The sequence below is a fragment of the Arvicola amphibius genome, chromosome 5 (assembly GCF_903992535.2).
Source record: "Arvicola amphibius chromosome 5, mArvAmp1.2, whole genome shotgun sequence".
Taxonomy (NCBI): Eukaryota; Metazoa; Chordata; class Mammalia; order Rodentia; family Cricetidae; genus Arvicola; species Arvicola amphibius.
In genome coordinates, this window is record NC_052051.1 from 21854756 (window position 1) to 21864656 (window position 9901).

General features: G+C 52.2%; 1 protein-coding gene across 1 annotated transcript in view; it reads right to left on the reverse strand.

Annotated features, from left to right (window-relative positions):
* The window catches only part of Epb41l1 (erythrocyte membrane protein band 4.1 like 1), a 72712-nt gene extending 63206 nt beyond the window's left edge, over window positions 1–9506 (reverse strand). The window contains exon 1 of the mRNA XM_042055061.1: window positions 9394–9506. The gene's annotated coding sequence lies outside the window, so the exon portion shown is untranslated. The remainder of the gene's footprint in view (window positions 1–9393) is intronic.
* Between the last annotated feature and the right edge of the window lie 395 nt (window positions 9507–9901).

A 9901-nucleotide genomic window follows, 5' to 3' on the forward strand; every position in this document is an offset into this window, starting at 1 on the left:
AATCTGGACCCATGGTTTTCATTTCAAGGCTGCCATTTCCTACCTGATGAGCCCCCAGGCAAGCCACTTCCTAGTTCTGTTTCCACACGTGCCTCCCATGTCAGAGTAATACCACCGCAGTACAAGATTACAGAGTCTGAAAGGACTCTGCCATCGGAAAGCTAGAGTGCCACCAAACACAGAGGGGAGGGCAGTCAAGTGTGTCAGAGAAGTGCATCTTTGTGTGCTTAGGAAACAGGAGCGGTCACCCTCTGATGGTGAGGCTGTCTCCTCTAAGTCCTGGACACTGATGACCGAACACTTTTGCCTAGAGGACTCTGATTCAGAAGCAGTGGTGGAAAGGAGGGGAGGAGAAGGGAGAGGAAGAAAAGATGAGAGACGTGAGGAAGGCAGTTGGGAAAGGGGGAAGCATCAAGAAAGGGGATGGGGAGAGGGGACAAGAGACAACCAAAATACCAAGAGATCTCACGTAAACGTTTTCAACAACCAGTTATCCAGTCTTCTTTCTTTTGAGGAGGCCAAGGAGACACTTCGCTCCCACTCCCTGGCAACAAGGCCTCCAGGGTTCGTGGCCCCATTTGAACTTCCAAATCTATACTACGTATGCATGTAACAGGCGGCTAGCCCACTGACCTGACCCTAAGCTCCCATACCTGCTGATTCTGGGGGTCTGGTGGGAAGGCAGGAGCTACAGTGAGCAAGCTGCCTTCCCTGCTTTCCTCCACTGTGATGGGTGGAGACAACTCTTCAGCCCCCTGCCCTGCTCCAGCCATCATGGAGCTCAGGGGACCCATTGAAACCAGTTCCTGTCCTTGCCAGTATGGGTGCCTGCCTCAACACCTGGGGGTTCATCAGCTCTCCTCTCCTCCTGGTCAGCACCTCCTCAGTTTAAGCATCTAGTGGATTTCTGCTTGATGCTGGTGCACGGGGGTGAGGGGGTAGGGGGAGCAGCACAGTCTACACAGCTTAGGTGACACAGAAGGACACCTTCACACCTTCAAGTCTCTAACAATCCCTCCTCAGTGCCTTGATTTCCCCAATTGTAAATGTGGAGCTGGGTTCAGATCACACTCACAAAGCACTTAGCAATGCCAAGTCCCACAGTTAAGGCCCCAGAGATATTCAACGCCTCTACCGCTGCTCAAAGGCCAACCTGTTACCACTCGCAGGGCTTTTCACTTTTGCCCATGTGCTTCCCTTTTCCCACTGTGAACATGTACTGCTTGAGAAGTCAGAAGAGAAAACATCAGAAGTGCACACGTTGGAGGTTTTCTCTCCCTCTGGCAGCAGGGCTCCATCCCACAGGGGTCTCCCCCCCTCAGGCTGAGCACAGGCTTCCTCCAGTCACACCGGATGGACGTGAACAAAATGATGGGAGGGTGCAGGCTGTGCTGTCCGAGCCAGGCCCACATGGTCTAAAAAGACCAGAGCCTCCTGCCATCCTTACGGCTGGGTTCTCAGTTCTAAACGCAGCACGGGCAGACAACAGTTTGTCAAAGGCCTGCAGTACCCATGAGAACTGCATTAAACAAAATCAAACGACACAACGAAGCCACCACCTGCCAGCACGGCTTTTTGTCCCAAAGTTTCACAGGCTACGAAGGAGCCAGACTGATGTGCCGGCGTGGACTGGGGACCACGTGACAGCCTTGATCTGCAGAGTAAGGACATCAAAGAGGAGAGCTTGAACCACACTGACAACTGCAGGAGGCAGCCAAGACCTCCTTCGTCAGGGCTGTCTGAAAGTCTCTCAGGCCTGTACCTCACCTATCCGAGCTGTGCAAGGGCCATGCAGGGTGGAGGGTTTACTCCCCAGGCTGGATCAGGTGGTCAAGGTCACACAGCTAGGCAGCTTGAGTACAGCCAGGACTGGACCCAGGACGGCTGGCTCAAAGCCCAGAGCTCCTTCTCCCTCAATCCTGCTACATCCCATGACCTCTAACATGCTGAAAACCACGTAGTCAAAAGTGCTGTTGCTCTGGACAGAGAAATTGAAACAGTAGTTTCAATCCTCCCCTCCCCCACACACACACATGCAGGGCTCTTTACATATAAAGGATGGTTTTGTTGATATATTTGTTTGAGTCAAGGTCTCTAAAGCTGAGATTTTCCTTGACCTTCAGATCATCCTGCCTCCTCCTCCTGGGAGCTAGGATTATCTTCGTGCCCCATCACAATATTCTTTCAGAATTATCATTTTGCTTGGATCTCACCAATGAGAGGTGATTGGTTGAGGAGGCACAGACTCAAAAACGGAGCCAGAACTGGGGTTGCAATCCCATAGGTCGGGTGACCTCGGGCACATTATTTAGCTTCTCTGAAAACCAGTGTGAGCAGGTAAAATGGGAAGGGCACCCTGACACATCAAAGGCATTTGATGCGTTGTGAGAATGAAACATCCCGCAATCCACACGGCCCCAAGCTCACCTTGGCACAGTATTCGACACACAGCAGATACAAGCTGGTGGCAATGGTGGCTATAACCAGAAAAGCATCCCTACAAACAGATGGACAAACCCGGGTCCAGAGAAGGCAAAAGCTGTTCAAGGGCACTGGAGGCACAAGTGGCAGCAAGATCCAAGAGGGCAGCTTGCAGCATCCTAAGAGGAGTTGAGATTGTTGCAAGTGAGGGGTATACTACACAAGAAAAAGTTGGGGTCTCCCTGGGACATCGCCCCACTTTGAGGATGACAAGGGACAGGTCCTCAGGGGAAGTAGGAAGAGGAAAAAGCAGCAGATCCTCAAGGGAAACCCGTAGCCTCGCAGTTTCTACCTTTTCTCTCTTCCCTTGATTCCTAGAGACTGTTTAACACCAACAGAGCTCATTTGTTGAGAACAGGGTAAAAGTAGAAAACAGCTTGGAATTCCGTCAACAGGAGGCGGGGTAGGTCAGCTGGGATTGATTCATTAAAGTCATCACAAAGCATCACATGTCACTGTGACTGCCATGTCCACAGATAGGAAAAATAAATGGTTAAGTTTAAAATGCTAATTACAAAGCAGTAATCCTGTCTGGGGCCCTTATTCCTTCCCCCCCCCCCATACAGAAAATCCGCTTGGAGGATTTATGTTGCATCTGGCTACTTCTACAGAGTAGGATTATGGCAGGGAAGATGAGAACAAGCTTTTGAATTACTCCAAGTTTTTAGATAGTTTTTTAAACACTGTGCTTATTTATCTGCGTGTATATGTGTGTTGGGGGTGTGTGAGTGTGCATGTCATGGCACACATGTGGAGGTCAGGTAGTTTTTGGAACTGGTTTTCACTAACTTCCATCCCGAGGGTCCTGGGAATCAAACTCATCGGGCTTGGGGACAAGCACCTTTCCACAGCTGAGCCATCTCACTGCATCTCTGAATTAAACTAAGAGGCCAGGAGGCCAGCTTGACTGGAAAAAGCATTTGCAAGCCTGACTAATCTCCACCCTGGAACCCATGAAGAGACAGAAGGTAAAATTAGGTTGAATCATTAATTTTGTTAAACTTAACACAACACAGCAAGCCCTCTAAGGTGCTGGAGAGCTGGCTCAGAGAGCGAGAGCGCTTGTCACGAGAGCCTAAGGATCTGAGTTTGGGTCTCTAGAACCCATGTAAAAAGCCAGACATGGTATTTGAACCTGTAATCCCAATACTTCTGTGAGGTGGGAAGCAGAGACAAGACAATCTCCTGGAAGTTCACAAACCAGGCAGAAGGAAAAGAGACCCTGCCTCAAAACAAGGTGGGAGTTGAGACCTGCCTCCTATAAACTGTCCTCTGATCTCCACTACTGTGACATTTGTGTGTCTGTCCTCACACAAATCTCATACTCAGAGAGGGGGGCGGAGGAAGGAGGGAGGGAGGGAGGGAGGGAGGGAGGGAGGAGAGAGAGAGCTTTTAAAAAAAAGCTGAGAAAAAACAGTATAACATTAAAGAAAGATTTGCTTGAATCAATCTTATTTGTTTCTAATTATACTTGTGTGACTCCATTTCTGCTTGACTTCCTCCAGTCTGTGTCTCTAATAATCCGTAATCTGGATGTAATCTGGATGCTGGTGGGTTTTGTGGACTTCTCCTGTTTAACATCAATAGCATCATAAACACCTTCACGTTGTGACCTCTTCACTGTGGTCCTTTATTATGGATGAGCTAATGCCTAAGATTTTCTATGCCTTAACTCATGGACTCTAACAGTCTCAAGAGCAGGATGAGGACTACCCACATTAAAGGGGGGGGGGGACTGAGCCTTCAAGAGATTAGCTGATTCCCCAAACTCTTGCAGCTGGTAAAAATAGAAATAAGACTTCAGCCCTGTTCTACGAGAGTCCCAAGTCCTTACACGGTATCTTTCCATTCTTTCCCCTCACTACTATAGATGGTCCTCAACGGATGGTTTCTCGGCTTTACAAAGAAGTGAAAGCAATATGCATTGAGTAAAACCATACTTTGAATTTCTATCTTTCCCTGAGCTAGCAAAGCCTTCTGGGAACGCTGGGTGAAACAACAGGGAGCCCCAGCTCCAAGTCAGCCCTTTAACGATGAGGGTGAACAGCCTGCTCTATGCTATACAGTGCTGCTCAACTCGAAGGGTCATTGTATTCAATGAATTCTCAACATAGGATTTCTTTTTCTAGTTGCAACCGGTTTATAGGGATGCAGCTCCCTGTCAGTCGAGAAGCATATATACTGGGTAGGAAATGAGAAGAATGTGGTAAATAGAGGTGGTAAGGATGTGGCAACTATTGGATCTTACAACTTGCATGACTGGAACCTTGAGATGGCTCAGAGGGTGAAGACACTCACCTCCAGGCCCGAGCACCTGAGCATGGTGGAGAGAACCAGTTCTCAAAGGTTATCCTCTGACCTTCACATGAATGTGCGCACGCACAATAAATAGAGCTTTAAAGATGCCCTAGTTGTTAGGAGCACTGGTTGCTTCCAGAGGACCAGAGTTCAATTCCCAGCCCCCACATGGCAGCACACAACCACCTATAACCCCAGTTCCAGAGCATCTGACGCTCTCTCCTGGCTTCTGCAGGCACTGGACATGCATGCAGTACACAGACACACACGCAGGCAAAACACCCAAGCATATAAAATGAAAATAAGTATTTTTTTAAAAACTGAAAATAAAGTTTAAAAGCTACATGACCTTGAGCAAATCACTTCCCCTCTTCCCTTTTCCACCAGTCAATCATTTCTGATCACAGAGCAATGTGCCAATGACGCGGTAAGGAGTGAACACAAGTCCCGCCCTCAAGGCGGACAGAGACAAGTCCTCACCTTTTCAACCACAGAAGGAAGGAAGCCACGGCCCCTCTGGCACCCAGCAGTCATAAGCATGAGAGGCAAAAAGGGTGCAAGGGGCCATGCAGCAGCCAGCTCCGTGCTCTGAGAGGAGGGGGATCAGCGGCTGTTCACCACTGCATATTATTTTATCCAGTGTATGTTCCAAAACGCTCTCAATCATCTTCCTATTGTTGGACATTTAGTCCCAATTTGCTGCTATTATAGACGAGTTCTGATGGGGATTTATCCAAAGGAATTCATTCAAAAGAAAAAAGCCAGATGCTCAAATAAGATGCTGCCTAGCCCACGGAATGATTGACAGGAGACCAGCCCTTCTCTGTCTCACCAAGCCTCAAGCTGAATTCCCCATGGCTCTCCCAACCCCCACACTGCACCACCACACTGTTCCTCCCTCAACCTGGCAAGCCACATGCCATCCCACGGAGGGACATCTTCATGCAGCTTCAACCTTCTTCCCTTCCCAGTCTAAGACTCCAAGAGGAGGCTTCTTGGCAAGGTCACAGTCTGCCCCTTCTTTCTGGGCCACACACCTGCCAAAGCGACCTTCCCCAACACCATCCTACAACACTCCTCTGCAGGCCAAATCCTTCCAAATGTCCCCAGAACCTCCAGGCTCACGTCCAGCCCAAATACCTCAGCCTGACATTTAAGACAGAAGGGATAGAGGGAAAAATCCTTATAGAGTTGCTGCGATGCGATGTGCTAGCACCATGGCGAGCCTTTACGTAATTACCACCATGAGGGTCCCACAGCCACATTTTACAAATGAAGAAAATGAAGCCCAAACCTGCTAAGTGATGTTCCCAAGACCAGCAGAGTGAATTCCAGAGCCTGCTCGGAGACACAAGCACAAGCTGACTTTCTGAGTCACCTCCCAGCTCCTTGGGCCCTCCCTGGACTCTGTCTCCTGCACCCCGTGTCACCTGCTCTTCTTCCAAGGCATCATTTCCCTCCACACCCTACAACGTTTGAACTCTTAGTAGCCAGTTTAAGGGCCCAGCCCTTCTCGAAGCCTTCCCTGTGCATCAAAATGGGCAGACACTCTAGTGTACTCTTACCTCTGGGGCCAGGATGGCTCTGCCATCCATGACTTATAGAGGGAGAGAGGTGTGTATGTGTGCACATGCATGCATGCACACGTGTGCACGTGCCATGGCATGTGCATAGTCCTCCCATCCACTATAGATGGAACCCAGATTGCCAAGCTTGTGTGGCAAGTGCTTATATTCACTAAGCCATCTCGTGGGCCCGTTCCTTTTGTTCATTTTTTTGGTTGACAGAATCTCACTATGCGACTTAATACTGGCTGGCTTGGAGCTCATTCTGCATCTCAAGCTGGCCTCAAACTTATGGCAATCCTCCTGCCTCAGCCTCCCAAGTGCTGCTGTGACCGACATGAGCCCATGCCCAGCTTAGACCTGAGACTTTTGAGGAATGGCATGCATCTGGTTGGATGACTGCTTCCAAGTGTAAAATCCGAAGACGACCTCTAGACGGCACAGGCTGGCTGCCTTCTTAAACTCTGGAAAGCGGCTCTGACCCACCCTGGCTCTCCCATCCCTCAACGGCCTTCAGTAAACCTATAAAGTGATCTCCAAAGTGGGAAGAAGAAAAATTGCTACCTCACAGGGTTTTGTGAGGAATGTAGGAGTTGTACACGTAAGAAATGAAAATAGTTCCTGGCATGTAGTAAGAGCTCAATAAATGTTAGCTGCTGCTATTCTTATCCATAAGTCTCCTTCCTACAAGGAAAGCAGGACCAGCTTGCTGCCACCCCCAGCCAGGCACAGGTCCCTGCTGACGGGGATACAATCCCGGCCGGTGCTTCAACATTTCCTCTGTGTGGCTTCTGGCCGCTGGAGCTCTACCAAATGTAGCAAGGGACAAGTGACAGGGCCAGCTAGCAAGCAGAAGGCTGATGCTAACCCCTCCCATTCATACCTCTTTGACCCTACTTCTCGAGGCCTTGGAGCCACAGAACTACCCTTGCCTCACTGATAGACTCAGCGCAAGGACTTCTCTACCTGGATCAGCCCGGGCTGCCAGCTAATCACGGAGTTCAACTAGACACTAACCAGGTGCTCTCAGACACTGTCCCAGGAATACCGTCATGGTAAACGCAGAGGTTCCAGACTCGTACAGCCCCATACTTTCCAGCTGTGTGGCCTCTGGCAGGTAACCTCCATGCATCTGTCAAAAGTGTCTAATGTTATCTAACAGGGTTGCTGGGAGAGAGCACATAACACTTATTGGGGCACAGCATGCATTACGTGCCCAGTAAATACCATCTCTCTGATTGAACAGTCCCTAGTAGTGCTCCAGGCTGAAATGGTCACCTCCCTTTAATAAAGAGTACAGAGAAGTCTAGACAGTGGCCCACAGAGGTGTGAGGCTAGAGCCAACAGAGGCCCTTCCCACTGCAGTTTGTCCAGTCAAGAGACCTTCTGACTGTCCCTGGCGGCTCAGGCCCAGCGTCCTCTCCATTCTGTATACTCCAAGAGTACCCAAGGCCTTTATGACCTGGCCTCTATTGCTCGGCTCTCGGGAGCAGGAAGAGCTGGGAGGCAATGTGAGGGCTCTCCTAAAACGGGGCCATGGCCTCCAGCCTTTAATGCACAGCCCCTGGCAGAGTGTTATGGAATAACAACCACAGCAGCCAGGGAGCAGGCCTGTGGGCAAGGAAGAAGCCTTAATCAAAAAGTTTAAGGCTTGAACACATTAGTGCTAGCTCCCTCAATGAGTAGCTGTGTGACCTTGGACAAGTCATTTGCCTGCTTTCTACAGTAACTCGGTGAGAACCGCAGGGCCCAGCCTTGTTCTCGTGTGGGGCTCTTTTGAAGGACCCCTTCAAGAAGCTCACTGATCTGGGCCCAGGGCACTGCCACAGGCCCAGGGAATGCTTTAACAGGAGCAAAGCCCTCCCCAGTGGCCTCCTCCAAGACTGCTTTCGGGTGTTCCCCAAATCCTAGGGATTGTGTTCGGTGAGCTGTAAGTTTTATACATCAGTTTCTCAGCGAGTGGGACCCCAGGCTGGCCAACAGAAGCTAGCTCCAGGACTGGCAGCGCCTCTCTGGGCCACCAGGACTGTGTAGAAGCTGTTGGATGTTGCCTCTGTCACAAGCTCCATCTGGAGTCATGGATGGGAAGCAGGCACATAGCACCTCTATTCTACATACCCCAGACTGGAACAGGAACATCTAGGGCCACCATCCAACTGCTAAGGCTCACAGAGGCCAGTCTGATGGAGCGGCTGGACCCTGCCCAGCTCCAGAGAGGTCCTAAAGCCAGCCCTTTCCACCTTGGGGTGCAGGGGGGGTGACACGACAACCCAGAGTGATGGTAGGAACACGCAGGAACCAATGCATCACAGAGCTCTAGGGGAAGCAAGAAGCGAGAACCATGGCTGGCCTAGAGAGAAAGACTCCGAATGTTTTTGGGACGCTTGCTTTCAAGACCCTGTGGACTCTCTGGCCCATGCAGCCAGTCAGCGGCTTCAGCACCCAATAAACACCTGTCCCCAGGACCCCAGCCTCTTGGGGACTCAACCTCTCCAAGTGTGACATACACAAGGCATCTACCTCTGATTAGGGGTGCAAACCACCGGCAGGGCTATGCTAATCTCAATCCTCAGAGGTGCTGGGGGTAAGGTTCATACACCCAGCTCAGGGAGGGAAAAGAGGAGGGATGGGGAGCCCATACAAGTGGGAAAGGGTCTGTAAACAGAGGATGAGGATGATACCAGGGATCCCTCAAGCAGCCAGCCTCCAGCCAAGATACTGTCCTGCAGCATCGGAAAGCTAGAGAAGACCAGAGACCCAAAGAAGGCAGCTGGGGTGGCTTTCCAGAACAGAGTGGGCCAGCTTCCTGAGCCCATCGCCCAGCAACAGCTCATTCTACACCAAGGTGCCAGCCGAGTCCTGGCACTGAGGAGGTTGCGAAGGTGAGAGGACCAGCAAAGGTCTCCCCACATTGGCCAAGGGGGCCAACAGCCTTCAGACTCAGCTCCTAATCTCGCCCCCTCTCCTCCCTGAGGGCTGGAGGCTGGGCCTAGATGTAGCACACCCGGGCCCCCCATGCCACCTGATCACCGGTTCCCCACGTGCCTACCTGGGCCTGGGGGTCCCCATCTCGGGTAGGCTGGGCGAGGGCCGATCCCCTCGGCTCCTCCGGGCCCGCAGGCCGCGGGGCGGGGCGGCACGGGCGGGCTCTGCGGAGCAGCCTGTTCCGCGACACCCCCGCCTGCTGATGGATGCCGACTGCAGCAGCGGCGGCGGCCGCGGCGGTCGGCGTGCGCCGGGGGCTGGGCACCGTGCCCACAGCCCCGGGCCTGGCGCCCGCCGCGCGGCCCGCCCCCGCCGCGGCCTCCGTGCCCAGCCCAGGGGCGGCCGCGAGCCTGCCTCCTCGCTAGCGGCGCCCAACCCCTGCCTCCGCCTCCTCGACTGCCTGCCTTGCCTCCCCCGCCCTTTCTCCTGTCCCAGCCACCCGCGGTCCACTGCGGGCGGAGGTGGCCGTCTCCACCCGGGCCCTGGACAGCCGGCCTCCTCGCTCGCTCTCTCGCGGGCTCGCTGGGCCAAGCCCTAGTGGGGGCTCAGGGAGGGGGGGGAGGGGAGAAGGA